The sequence below is a fragment of the Oryctolagus cuniculus genome, chromosome 9 (assembly GCF_051225735.1).
Source record: "Oryctolagus cuniculus isolate XC-2025 breed Fujian yellow rabbit chromosome 9, ASM5122573v1, whole genome shotgun sequence".
NCBI lineage: Eukaryota > Metazoa > Chordata > Mammalia > Lagomorpha > Leporidae > Oryctolagus > Oryctolagus cuniculus.
This window is the reverse complement of record NC_142875.1, coordinates 49,357,739-49,371,057: the sequence shown is the minus strand read 5'-3', so window position 1 is coordinate 49,371,057 and position 13,319 is coordinate 49,357,739.

The window sequence follows — 13,319 nt, the reverse complement described above, 5'->3', positions numbered from 1 at the left end:
TTCCCCTTAGATGTTCCTGGTGCATGCCGTCTCTCTCCTCCTTTATAGTCCTCCTCCGCCAATCCCAACTCGGCTGCCCACACGCCGAGTACGCTGCTCTCCAATCAGGAGCAAGTCCTACAGTTAATTGGTTGAACTGGAGGCAGCTGTGCGGAAGCTGTTTACTTCTCTCCCAGCGCCATATTGTGGGAGAGCAGATGCATAGAATAAGTCTTAATTCGAGTAACTTAGTCTAGTCCGGATTGCTCCCCACAGCATGCCTTCCCTCTCTGGGTCTGAGGCCTCCTCGCTCCCTGAACCTTTCCAGTGCCCAGGGCTGACTACGGACCATGCTCGACCGACTGTAAGTAACTCCTCCCCTGCTCTCCTTCCCTCCTCTGGTTTGGCCCAGTCTCTGCAATCTCTGGCTATCCTCACCATCTGGACTGGGACCTGATTTTCCAAGTCATGTGCATGCTGGCCTCGTTCCCCACTTTGCCTCCCAGTGGCTGTGGAGGCGTCCTGCTGCTGGCTTGTCCCTGTAGAGGGCTGACCTCTTATCCATCTACTGAAGTCCGGGACAGGGGACGCCTTGCCTGAATTCCAATCCCGGGCAGCTGGAGAGACTGTGGGATCTGGCCAATCCTGAGGGTGGGACTCAAAACCCCCTGGCTTGCCTTCTAAAAATTCAGACAAACTGGGACTGGCCCAGGACCTACGGCATAAATGCCTAGTTTTCTATTCAACCTAGGCATGGCCAAATTACATACTCAACAATGGATACAAATTCTGCTGCATGGGGAGAAAATGGTCAGAGGTCCCATATGTCCAGGCTTTCTGGGACCTCCACTTCCATCCTACTCTCTTTTTCCCTACTCTCCTCTCTGCCTGCTCCACAGCCCAGGTCTTGCTGGCCAAAATTAGGCCCCCACCTCCTAAGAATGCCTCTTCTGTGTTACTGCAAAATTCTCCACCCTCCACCTTTTCGGACCCTCCTGAGTTCCTGGGGACCCCACAGCTAGCCAGGAACCTCCCGCCCCCATACACACATTCTACCATCCAGCCGCCATGTTCTATTCCACCCCCTGCCACCCCACCATGTTCTGTTCTGCCCCCCTGTGGCTTAAACAGGCTTACTGAGGCCCTAATAAGTTCACCAAACTGGATCCTCATTCCCCCTCGGGGGCAGAGATTCTGGCCTCTCATTTCATTTCCCAGTCCACCCCTGACATCAGAAAAAAAATTAAAAAGTGTTGAAGATGGTCCAGAGATCTCCCATTAGAGACCTTGTAAAGATAGCTTTCAAGGTCTATAATACTCGGAAAGAGGCAGCTGAGCAGGCACAACAGGCCAGGATACAGAAAAAGGTTACCCTCCGGTTACCCTGCGGCCAGTAGAGGGAAGAGGGGTCAAGGGCAACCAGCCCCCTGGGGCATGCTACAAGTGTGGACAAGAAGGACATTGGGCTCGAGCATGCCCCAACCCTCACACACCCACTGGGCCATGCCCCACATGTGGCCAACCGGGCCACTGGAAGAGCAACTGCTCCAGGGGAGGCCTGACTCCTGTGCCTCTCTACACGGAAGCCTGACTTCCCGAGAGGACTCCATGCTACAACTGCTGGGGATGGCTGAAGACTGATGGAGTCCAGACTCAGGACCCCTATCACCCTTGCTGAGCCCAGGGTAATGCTCCAGGTAGTGGGTAAATCCACAGAATTCCTGGTGGATACAGGGGCTACCTTTTCTGTCCTACCGGTCCATGCAGGCTTACTCCTGCCCTCTTCAATTTCTGTAATGGGGATTGATGGGATTCCCTCCCACCCTCGGCGCACACCAGACTTGCCTTGTCAATTGGAGGACCACCCATTCTCCCACTACTTCCTAGTAATCCCTCCTGCCCAGTCCCCCTAACTAGGACGGGACATCCTATTCCAACTGGGCTCCAGTCTCCAGATTCTACCACTACAAACTTCAGCTGCTCTCTTACTCCCTCTGATCTCTTCTCTAACCTCTCCCACCCCTTCACCTGATTCATCAAACCCCCAATGGCTGGTCTCTCCCACAAAGGTCAACCCTCAGGTATGGGATTTGTCAACACCAGTGGTGGTGACTTACCACCAGCCAGCCCTTATTAAACTCTGGGAGGGCATTCCATACCCTAACTGACCCCAATTCCCCATCTCTGAAACTCACAGATGCGGCTTTAAACCCATCATTGACAGGTTCCTCCAACAAAATCTCCTAATACCCACTAACTCCCCTGGTAACACGCCCATACTCCTAGTACGAAAACCATCGGGAGAGTATAGACTAGTCCAGGACCTCTGCCTGGTCAATGCTGCAGTATCCCTACCCTTCCTATCGTGTCTAATCTCTATACACTGCTATCACATGTTCCCCCCAGAACCTCCCACTTCATGGTACTAGAGGAGAGAACATCACCACAATTCTGATGTTCCTTCACCAGATCACCAGCAATCCAGGTAACTGTCCACCATGGCGGAGTTTGCAGACATGAGTGCTTTGGCAAATCCCCTGGATCAAAGGTCTGTACGACACCAACCATTCACTGGGGCTATAGTGATGGGGGAGGGCACCAGGACTTTAATGGATGATAGGAGGTTGCTAGGGTTAAGGAGGTGCTCAAGACCTTAGAGAAAACTTGTCACAAATAACCACTCAGTGGTGACCCTTGCAACCGCTCCCACAGAGACCCAACCCACATCATCTTTCACACCCTGACTGGCTTTCATATATGTCTTCTGTCTACCAGCTCCTCAACTCTTCTGATAGTTTTCTGGCTGATCATTGCTGGATTTGTTCCACCCTGTTGCCTTCCTTTACAACTATCAAAGTCCTGACAAATTCTGCTCCTGGACCCACTGATGAGACAACTTTTCCCTTACTTACTAATCTTCTTCACTCAAAAAACCTACCCCAGCCCTTCAATCTAACCTCATCATTATCTTCTGACCCACTATCCCCCAACCCTTTTTTCAACTCCACTCTCTGTGATTCCATGACAGCTATAAAACCAGGAGATTGCTTAACTGGAGGTCACTTCCTCCAGTGTGGGAGCTCCCTATTCCGCTGTCTACTGCCTAATGCAACTGATAACTGTATTCCTGTAATTATCCTCCCAGAGGTCTCTGTGGTGCCACAAAACCAGTCTCTCCTGATATTGGTGCTGCAAAACACCTGTGCTAAAAGGGACAATATTATCCTTCCCTTTCTAGCAGCACTAAGTGTTCTTATGGAAATGGAGACAGGAGTAACTAGCCTGGCATATGGGGCTACCCAGATACAGCAACTGGAAAACACCTTGAATACGGAGCTACAAAATGTTGCAGCCTCCATTATAAAACTGCAAGACCAGATTGACTCCCTGGCTGATGTAGCCCTTCAAAACAGAAGGGCATTAGACCTCTTAGTAGCAGAAAAATGGGGAACATGCATATTTCTGGGGGAACAGTGCTGCTTTTTTACTAACAAATGTGGAGTGGTCAGAAACATGGCACAACAACTTCAGGAATGCATTGCCAAACAACAACAGGAGTCCAGGGACAACAAGGATGGGATCTATTTTTCTCTTTTCTTCCTTGGATACTGCCAACCCTGGGACCCATAATAACTGTAGGGATAATTGTAATGATCACTTCTTGTACTCTCAGGCTCATAAAAGATAGAATCCAGGAAGCCTCCAGAGTAGCGGTCAACCAGATGATTCTCCATCTTTACATGCCTGTGTCTGTGGAACCTCAAGATACCCACAGTGGGCCCCTGTAGACGACGTCCCCAATCAACAGGAAGTGGCCAGAGAGACTCATAGTCGCCCCTTTTCCTATCATCAAAAGTTTGGGATGGTAGCTTTGGGATCTGCTAGGAGAGAAGGCCTACACTTCCAGGAATAGAGAATCTCAACCTTGCATAGACCAATTGGCTAAATGAAAGAGCTCTGTGAGTGAGATCCCAGCGGAAAGAACGGGCCATCAAAGAAGGAGGTACCTTTCTCTGAAGGGAGGAGAGAAGTTCCATTTTTATTATGGCTTTGTCTAAATAAGGTTGGAGTTTGTGAACTCAAGAGGCTTACATAGCCTTGGCAGCTTCTGACAAGAGCCTAGGGTGATTACTGATGTCATAAATAAGAGTACCAATTGTTAAATCAACAATGGGAGTCACTGTACACCTACTCCTCTATAGGATCTCTGTCCTTAATGTGTTGTACTATGCGAATTAATGGTAAAACTACTATTCAAACAATACTCTATACTTTGTGTTTCTGTGTGGGCGCAGTATGTTGAAATCTTTACTTAGTATATACTTAGTTGATCTTCTGTATATAAAGATAATTGAAAATGAATCTTGATGAAGAATGGGATGGGAGAGGGAGTGGGAGATGGTATGGTTGTGAGTGGGAGGGAGGTTATGGGGGGGAAGCCGCTATAATACAAAAGTTGTACTTTGTAAATTAACATTTATTAAAAAAGGTTGAAAAAATGAAATTCAAATGACTAACAGACAGTTGTGAAAATGCTCAGGATGACTACAATTAGGGAAATGCAAATCACAGTCACAGTCATGTTTCACTGTACTCCAGTTAGAATGGCTCACATACAGAAATCAACAAATAACAAATGCCAGTGAGGATGTGAGGAAAAAGGTACCTTGGTCCACTCTGTGGAAATGTAAACTCGTGCAGCCACTGTGGAAGAGAGTTTGGAGAGACTTCAGAAATCTGAATATAGACCTACCATATGATCTAACCATTCCACTCCTGGGAATTTACCTAAACCAAAAGAAATCAGTATATGTAAAAGTTACCTGTACCCCCATGTTCATTGCAGCACAATTCTCAATAGCTAAGATTTAGAATCAATCCTGATGTCCATGTCCATCAATTGTTGACTGGATAAAGAAACTATGATACAAACACACACACACAAACAGACACACCCACACACCATACACACACACACACACACACACACACACACACACACTATGGAGTATTACTCAGCTGAAAAAAAAAAAAAGGGAAATCCTGTCTTTTGCAACAAGGTGGACATAACTGGAGACCATCATACTTAGTGAATTAAGTTAGCCACAAAAAGCCAGATATCATGTGTTTTTGCTTAACTGAAAGAACTAATAGAGTAGCTGAAATGCAATGTATTGAGGTGAAATGGACATTTTGAGATCAGATGATTTTTTTTTACAGCCCTTGTCTCTTCTGGTAAGGAAAAGCATCCTTTTTCATTTTTATTTTTTGTTCTCTTCATACAATTGTTGAACTATTTTACTAAATGCAGGTTTAACTATATTATCATTAAGAAAACTGAAACTAGATCTTTGTAAAAACTGAGAGTGGGAATATCAGAGGGAAGAAGATAAAGGGCCAGCACATGGGTGGAAGCAATGGTAGGGTGTGAAGTGTCAATATGTTCCTAAATCTTATAGATGAAATACATGAAACTTGTATAATTTAAATAAATTTTTAAAATGAAGTTGGGTCTCAAGGGGAGCAGCACTTGCCCAGTAGGTCATAATAAATGTAAGGCTGAGTAGTTCATTTTTCATTTATCATAATCATGGTCAGTATTCTTACTATCTTAAGTAATAGGTTTTGAAGAAAACTGCTTGAGGTTGTGTAAATGTTGCAAGAACTTACAAAGAAAAACTGAAAATAGAAGTAAGAGAAGAACTATTAATAAAAGAATGAATGATTAAGAATGGTGTCAAAAACACTTCTGAATAAAAATAATTCATCCATTTAAAAGTAAATATGTAAGTTACTCACATTTAGGATTAAAGTGTTGCTCTATACACTTGTAAAAGCACAAAGGAAAATATGAACACAAACTTTCAGTGGAAACATCTTTTCAGTGAGGGCAAAGAACATGGTAATAGATGTATTTAGCTTTATATTTTTAATAGTCAGTGAAATTTTATTTTCTTTTATGTTTTAGTTACAGAGTAAAATCATGCAAATGTGGAAAAATAAGAAATTGGTGATATACCAATCATGTGAAAGAGTTAGAAGTTTGAATAAAAGAGGGAGTAGTAAATTGAATTGTTTTTAGAAAAACATAGTTGAATTTCTGGAAAAACTATTGACTGAATTTATGTAGCTTAGAGCATTGACTATGTAAGTTTATGTGAAATCCATTTGTTGTTTTATATTACTTCCTCCCAGAAAATTTAACATGTGGACTCAGGCACAGAAAAGTGATTACTAGATTCACCCAAAGATTGATGTGCACCCTATTAATTGAATAAAATCACACAGAATCAAAATCATTGGAGTTGTTACTAAAAGTACTGACTGTGAAAACGGTTGAAGACTTGACTTGTAAAGACAGGGTTGTTTGGTACTAATTAGTTATGTCAATGATGGAAATCAAATGAGGGTTAGTTGTGGTCATAATGAAATCTATTAAATAAGAGGGGAAAGAACCAGTACCATGGCTCACTTGGCTAATCCTCCACCTGTGGCGTCAGCATCACATAGGGGCGTGGGGTTCTAGTCCTGGTTGCTCCTCTTCCAGTCCAGCGCTCTGCTGTGGCCAGGGAGGGTAGTGGAGGATGGCCCAGGTACTTGGGCCCCTGCACTCACATGGGAGACAAGGAAGAAGCACCTGGCTCCTTGCTTTGGAATGGCACAGCGCCTGCCGAAGCAGCCACTTGGGGAGTGAACCAATAGAAGAAGGACCTTTCTCTGTCTCTCTCTGACTGTCTATACCTCTCCCTGTCAAATAAATGAAAAATAAAATAAAATAATAAGAGGGGAAAAAGACAACCAAAAAGTAAAATACTTAGAAAGTTGTGATTTCAATGGAGTAAATATGAGCATTAATTTGATAAATTCTATGATTCAACCAGAAAAAAGTGTTAGAGGTGCAATGAAAGAGGACACCATTATAAATTAGTTGATCAAGCAATTGTGTGTCCTATTCAATAATGATGAAGTCATATTTGGTGAATAAAAATAAAATGGGTGGAAGGAAAAGATAATTAACTTCTGGATTTTTGAGAAATTTTGAGAGTAAATAGAATAAACATTAGTGAGAAGTGAATAAAAATATTCATGAATGGCAATGGCATATATCTTGATTGTTGGCTGGGATTTTGTGCAAGAGGATGAGGGAATAATGTGGCAAAATGGATAGTGGAAACGAAGAGGAAAAATTCTCTTTTTTCATAACTTTGTAGAAAATCTTGCCCAGTGTAGGGCTAGAATTTATATAGTAAGTAGAGACATGTGGAAATACTGAGATTATGATGAGCTTGCCAAATTCTGAGTAAAAATCGCTTTTTTTAACTTTTATTTAATGAATATAAATTTCCAAAGTACAGCTTATGGATTACAATGGCCCCCCCCCATAACGTCCCTCCCACCCACAACCCTCCCCTTTCCCACTCCCTCTCCCCTTCCATTCACATCAACATTCATTTTCGATTCTCTTTATATACAGAAGATCAGTTCAGCATACATTAAGTAAAGATTTCAACAGTTTGCTCCCACACAGAAACATAAAGTGAAAAATACTGTTTGAGTACTAGTTATAGCATTAAATCTCAATGTACAGCACACTAAGGACAGAGATCCTACATGAGGAGTAAGTGCACAGTGACTCCTGTTGTTGACTTAACAAATTGGCACTCTTGTTTATGGCATCAGTAATCTCCCTAGGCTCTTGTCATGAGCTGCCAAGGCTATGGAAGACTTTTGAGTTCACTGACTCTGATCATATTTAGACAAGGCCATGGTCAAAGTGGAAGTTCTCTCTTCCCTTCAGAGAAAGGTATCTCCTTCTTTGATGACCCATTCTTTCCACTGGGATCTCACTTGCGGAGATCTTTCATTTAGTTTTTTTTTTTTTTTTTTTTTTTTTTTTTTTTTTTTTTTTTTTTTTCCAGAGTGTCTTAGATTTCCATGCCTGAAATACTCTCATGGGCTTTTCAGCCAGATCCGCATGCCTTAAGGGCTGATTCTGAGGCCAGAGTGCTGTTTAGGACATCTGCCATTCTATGGGTCTGCTGTGTATCTCACTTCCCATTTTGGATCACTTTTGTCATGAGAGAAGATTTTTAAAGGTGAGGAATTTGAAAGGTGAGGAATGTTAATATTGTTACATATTTATACTTCATTACTAACTTCCTATGACCTAATCCCTGTGATTGAACTACACTGGCATTCAATTGTTGGTATGATTTATTCATGAATATGGAAAACCATGGTGATTTATTTTGGAATGTGTGCTCTGTACAAAAAAAAAGTCAGATGACAGATTTTTATTTCTTTTAAAAATTATTTCTCATCTACTCAGCTTAATTGAAGGAAGCATTTTGTTGTGTATGGATTACTAGGAATCAGGACTTCTAAACAGATATTCTGGCTCTCCAACAAATATAAGTACAGAAATACAAGACCTGTCAATTTTCCAGGAATTTGAAAAGGATATTAGTGTAAAGCATAAAAACCAAATTGGACAAAATTTTATTTCTGTTGATTCAAAGGAGCCATGAAATGTCTGAGGAATATCTTTTCCATTTCTCAGCATAGAACTGATGAAGTAGACAAATACCATCTGCCTAAGTGTATTATTGATATTTTGTTGATTATTTAGTCTGTTAAGAAAATGCTAATTGATTCTACTACTTGAGCAAGGTAACATTTCCTTATAGCAATAGGCTTGGTTAGAAATATTGCTTGAATAAAATAATCTGCATTCTATTTTCAAAATAATTTTTGAATATATACCAGGGCAAACACAGATTACGATTCTCATGGGTGATTATCTGGGTCTATTTTGAATAAAAATTAAGAATCAAGTCTGAATATTTGATTTAGTAAAATGGATTCATATTGCTTTGCCAGAAATTATCTGCTAATTTTACTTAAATTTTCTGGGTATGGAAACACTGATGGTTCTTTGGTTGATGAGGCCTTATTTGTTTAGAAATGAGCAATGGCACCCCTCCAGGTCACAGAGTAGCTTTTATCAGCAGCAGCCTTTAGGCCACAGTTTGCAATCAGTGAATATTTATATTAGTAGCAATTGCACCAGACAGTAATTATCTTATCACAGAGGAAAAGGTTAAAAAGAAGTTTCTCCATTGGACACCCACTGTGTGGATAATTAAGTATCTCCATGGCTTCTTTCATTACTGCATTCAATAATAGTTAAATACTAGGGAATCTAGCTATAATCAGACATGATTTGATGAGACACAGAGAAAGACAGGAACAAACAATATTTGTCTCTAGTGTTACTTGCTAAATTTCTTAATTTAATAGACAATGGTAAACAGTTTTATAGCATTCTCAAGTTACCAACACTGCTGTCCAATGAACAAAGTCATTGAGTAGAAGCATTTAATTGCATCTTGTGACATTCTAGGAAATATATGAGAATACCTAAAGCATTATTTTTTTCTTTAAAGTTATGTTGAAAGTTATTCCTGAGTATAGTTGTTAAAGACAATTTTTCTGACATATTTAGGTGATATTTAGATTATTAATTCATCCCTTGAAGCAAATGAAGGTCTTTTAGCTAAGGTTATATACATTCTGTTTTCTAGGTTATTAAAATAAACATTACTCAACAAAATATTGGTATAGGTTATTCAATGTCACCTAAAAAGCAATGAAAAATATTGAATTATACTGGACTAAATTTAATGAAATTAAAAGAAATGCCAATAGCATTTTTATATAATATGGACAAGATAATTCAACTTGTGGTAAATGGCATTGCTCTAGAATGTAGATTCTATCAATTTCTTCTCTCTTCTTTCAATTCTCACTTTCAGGCTCTTGTTACCCAGACTCTGAGAATATGAAATATGCACTAGTCCCAACCGGGACTAGAACCTGGTGTGCCGGCGCCACAAGGCGGAGGATTAGCCTAGTGAGCCACGGCGCCGGCCCATATGTCACACTTTTAACATAATCAATACTAGTACTCTAAAAATGTCATTTCTAATGTTATATTTCATTATACAGAGCACAATTTCACAGATTAGCAGTCTCCATCCATATAAGCCAAACTATTTTGTGTAATAAGTATTTATTGATTTACAAAATTTTACCACTCCGAGCTACTCATGTTGCAGTGAATGACAAGACACAACTCTGGTTGCTGGTGGTTTCTGTTCATGTTTGACAAGAGGCCAAAACACAAACAAAAACCTAATAAGAAGCAAGATAATTTAAGGATACACCACCAGTGTGATAAGGCAAGAGTAAAGACGGAGGAATTCTTTATGTGTGTGTGTTCACCATTTCATGTATTTCTCTTTTTTTAACTTTTATTTAATGAATATAAATTTCCAAAGTACAGCTTATGGAGTACAATGGCTTCCCCCCCCATAATTTCCCTCCCACTCGCACCCCTCACATATCCAGCTCCCTCTCCCATTCCATTCACATCAAGATTCATTTTCAATTATTTTTATATACAGAAGATCAATTTAGTATAGATTAAGTAAAGATTTCATCAGTTTGCACCCACACAGAAACACAAAGTATAAAATACTGTTTCAGTACTAGTTATAGCATTACTTCACATTGGACAACACATTAAAGACAGATCCCACATGAGAAGTAAGTACACAGTGACTCCTGTTGTTTACTTAACAATTTGACACTCTTGTTTATGGCATCAGTAATCTCCCTAGGCTCTAGTCATGAGTTACCAAGGCTACGGAAACATTTTGAGTTCGCTGACTTCGATCTTATTCTGACAGGGTCATAGTCAAAGTTCTCTCCTCCCTTCAGAGAAAGGTACCTCCTTCTTTGATGGCCCTGTTCTTTCAACTGGGATCTCACTCACAGAGATCTTTCATTTAGTTTTTTTTTTTTTTTTTTTTTTCACAGAGTGTCTAGGCTTTCCATGCCTAAAACACTCTCATGGGCTCTTCAGCCATATCTGAATTCCTTAAGGGCTGATTCTGAGGCCAGTGTGCTATTTAGGACATCTGCCATTCTAGGAGTCTGCTGTGTATCCCACTTCCCATCTTGGATCATTCTCTCCGTTTTTGATTCTATCAGTTAGTATTAGCAGACACTAGTCTTGTTTGTGTGATCCCTTTGACTCTTAGACCTATTAGTGTGATCAATTGTGAACTGAAATTGATCACTGGGACTAGTGAGATGGCATTGGTATATGACACCTTGATGCGATTGTATTGGAATCCCCTGGCACGTTTCTAATTCCACCATTTGAGGCAAGTCTGATTGAGCATGTCCCAGATTGTACATCTCCTCCCTCTCTTATTCCCACTCTTATATTTAACAGGGATCACTTTTCAGTTAAAATTTAAACACCTAAGAATAATTGTGTGTTAATTACAGAGTTCAACCAATAGTGCTAGAACAAAAAAATACTAAAATGGATAAAGTATTACATTGTACATCAACAGTCAGGACAAGAGCTGGTCAAATCACTGTTTCTCATAGTGTCCATTTCACTTCAACTGGTGCTCAGTCAGTTGACACCGATCAGGGAGAACATATGATATTTGTCTCTTTGGGACTGGCTTGATTCACTCAGCATAATGTTTTCCAGATTCCTCCATTTTGTTGCAAATGACCGGATTTCATTGTTTTTGACTGCTGTATAGTATTCTATAGAGTACATATCCCATAATTTCTTTATCCAGTCTACTGTTGATGGGCATTTGGGTTGGTTCCAGGTCTTAGCTATTATGAATTTAGCTGCAATAAACATTAATGTGCAGGCAGCTTGTTTGTTTGCCAATTTAATTTCCTTCGGGTAAATTCCAAGGAGTGGTATGGCTGGGTTGTATGGTAGGGTTATATTCAGGTTTCTGAGGAATCTCCAGACTGATTTCCATAGTGCCTTAACCAGTTTGCATTCCCACCAACAGTGGGTTAGTGTCCCTTTTTCCCCACATCCTCTCCAGCATCTGTTGTTGGTAGATTTCTGAATATGAGCCATTCTAACTGGGGTGAGGTGCAACCTCATTTCATTTATTTCATAGATGGATTTAGGAAGTATAGCCATGGAACTCTTAATAGGAAAATATTTTGAATATTTTATGGTAAATTAGGCAAAATGCTGCTGGTAATTAGAATTAGATGAAGACAAGGAAACGGCAAATGAGTTTAGCATAGGAAGAGTGATACTAAACTTGACAAGAAGTATTTTGGAATAAAGTAATAAGCTTAAAGGCTGGCATTGTGACACAGTAGGTTAAGCTGCAAAATGTAACATGGTATCCTAAATTGTAGTGCCAATTTGATCCCAGCTGCTTCACTTCTGATCCAACTTTCTGACAATGTGTCTGAGGAGGTAGAAATGATAGCCCACGTTCTTAGGCCTTAGTCATCCACACCAGAGACAATGACGGTGTTCCTGGACCCTGGCTCCTGGCTTTCGTCTGGACCAGGCCTAGTTATAGCAGCCATTTGGGGAGTGAACTAGAAGATGGATCTCTCTCTCTTTCTTTCTTCCACTCTTTTTCTCCCTGATGTTTTGTTTCAAAGAAATAAATAAACCATAAGAAATAAATAAATAAACCTTAAAAAAAGATAAGAGTTGTAGATGGAAAGAAGGATTCTGTGTCTTGTTGGTAGGAATATATGAGTATGTTTTAATTCTGTACAAAATAGAATTTAAAGATAAATTAGTTTAGGTGGAAAATATTTTTAAATTCTTGATATTCCCTCATGTTAAAACATTCATTATAAGACACAGTGTGGTTCCTTTAAAACTTCAAAATAGTACTACCATGTGATTCAAACCCACACTCCTGGTTACACATCCAGAGTAAATAGAATGTCAAAGAAATATCAGCACTTCCTTATTAATCACTGCCCTCTTCGCAGTAGCCAAAAAATGGAAAATGAACTGTTTCATGATGAATGACTTGAGGAATAGAAAATGGGATAATGTCCATCCTCAGGAATGAAAATTTGGGGGGCTGGTGCTGTGGCACGGAAGGTTAAGCCTCTGCCTGCAGTGCTGTCATCCCATAGTTCAAGTCCCCGCTGTTCCACTTCCAATGCAGCTCCCTGATAATGCACCTAGGAAAGCAGTGGAAGATGCCCCCACACCCATGTGGCAGATCTGGTTGAAACTCCTGGCTCCTGGCTTCAGCTTTGCCCAGCCCCAGCCATTACTTTCTTTCTCTCTCTCTTTCTCTCTCTGTATCACTGACTTTCAAATAAACAAGTAAATCTTTTCAAAAAAGTAAAAATTTTCCTGTCATTTGCAAGAACATGGATGGAACCGGGAGTTATGTGAAAAAGATCAGGAACAGAAAGGCAAAAATGCTGTGATCCCATAAGGGTACTCTAAAAAGTTCAAACTC